Source organism: Pinus tabuliformis, chromosome 5_2 (assembly GCF_031772625.1).
Source record: "Pinus tabuliformis cultivar Carrire ecotype Pingquan chromosome 5_2, CPIR1, whole genome shotgun sequence".
NCBI lineage: Eukaryota > Viridiplantae > Streptophyta > Pinopsida > Pinales > Pinaceae > Pinus > Pinus tabuliformis.
The window spans coordinates 671,649,635-671,651,177 of NC_142306.1; positions in this window are offsets into that span (position 1 = coordinate 671,649,635).

A 1,543-nucleotide genomic window follows, 5' to 3' on the forward strand; every position below is an offset into this window, starting at 1 on the left:
TCATTAGATTCTTTGTTTGTTCATGATATTTATCATTCTCAACTTTCCTTTTCCAAGGGTTGATACTATTTTTTCTATTCATTTTTCATGGCCAAACGAAAGAAGAAGAATGTGGCTTGTCTCCACAACTTTTCCATTTTGCTAAGTTACAAATAAAAACAATCCAATTCTATAGCCAAGAGACAAATTTGGACTCAAACTACCTCACTTGATATCAACTCTCAAGTAGTAGATCCATCGTAATATGTATCTCTTTCGACAATGAATTTTGAATACCTACCATGAAAGTATATATGAAACGATGCACAATAATGCTAAAAAAACCATATTTTTGGTTTTTGTTAGACATGTTATTGTTGGCTAAGGATGTATATAGAAATAGGTATTGTTGGTCCCACATTTGTTCAACCAAGATTTGCACAAGGATGGAGTTTTGGGAGTCTCTCGATTTATTGGAGATTTGAAAAAGAGCCATGGCCTTACCTTCTCCACACTAGAGGAACCCTTGTGGTGGACTCACCATGCAGAGCCTTGAAAATATATTTTCCCTACTAGACTCATTGTGCAGAGCCCCAAAAAGCTATTTTCTGGGCTATTGATATGAAAATTAACTAAAGAAACTTTACTGACTACGTTTAATGGTTATTCTCTTAAACCCCATGACGAGAGCATAAAAGTGTTCAAAGCTTATGAGTGTTCAAAGGATGTTTGATGCATTTTCCATATACCATTATGAGAAAATAATTTTATCTGTTTTTTATTTAAAAATGATGAATGGCATTCAGAATGTTAGACATGTTTAGAAGGTACTACAACTCAGTAGTTTAGTGGTATTTGTTGGAATTTCTAAGTATAACTCGTTAGAAATTCTTCCTATAGTATCTGGTTTATTTCTCCTACTTGTTTAATTGTCTTGAAGATGAACCACACTCACTAGTTTGAAACTCGTCGACCAAAATCTTCAATGTGATTTCTTTCGAAAAATTATTATACAATACTTGGCAAGTTTTTACCATGTAAATACTGAGAATAAACACAAGTACAATATCAACATCTATCGATCATCAACTGAAAGAAAACAAGCACACAAGTGACACCATTATTTTGGACCAATGTCCCCGGCAAAACCCAATGTGGGAAAACCAGTGCAGCTATTCAAAGGGTTATATTATTATGAATTTTATCTGAGTACAACTTGGCTCTACACAATCTCGACAAAGGCACCCTTACTGAGTACAACTAAGCCCTTAAGCAATTTTACTAGGTTTGGAAGAGTTTGACTCTTTGAAGAGCAGTATGAATCGATGACCTTCCTTTCTTTAAGATGGTCTTACTCCTTCACCACCTAGTTGGCTTTTAGAAATGATAGCTTAACTGGTTATGATACATTGTGAATGAGACTTGGTGTTTAGCGAATAATTTAGTGGTTGATGAATGTTTCTTTCTTTCTACTAAAATATCTTGGAGACTCAAGTAGTTGTAGCTACTTTTGTCCTCTATTGTATCTGAGATTCCTTGAATATACAAAATGCAAGGTCTTTTA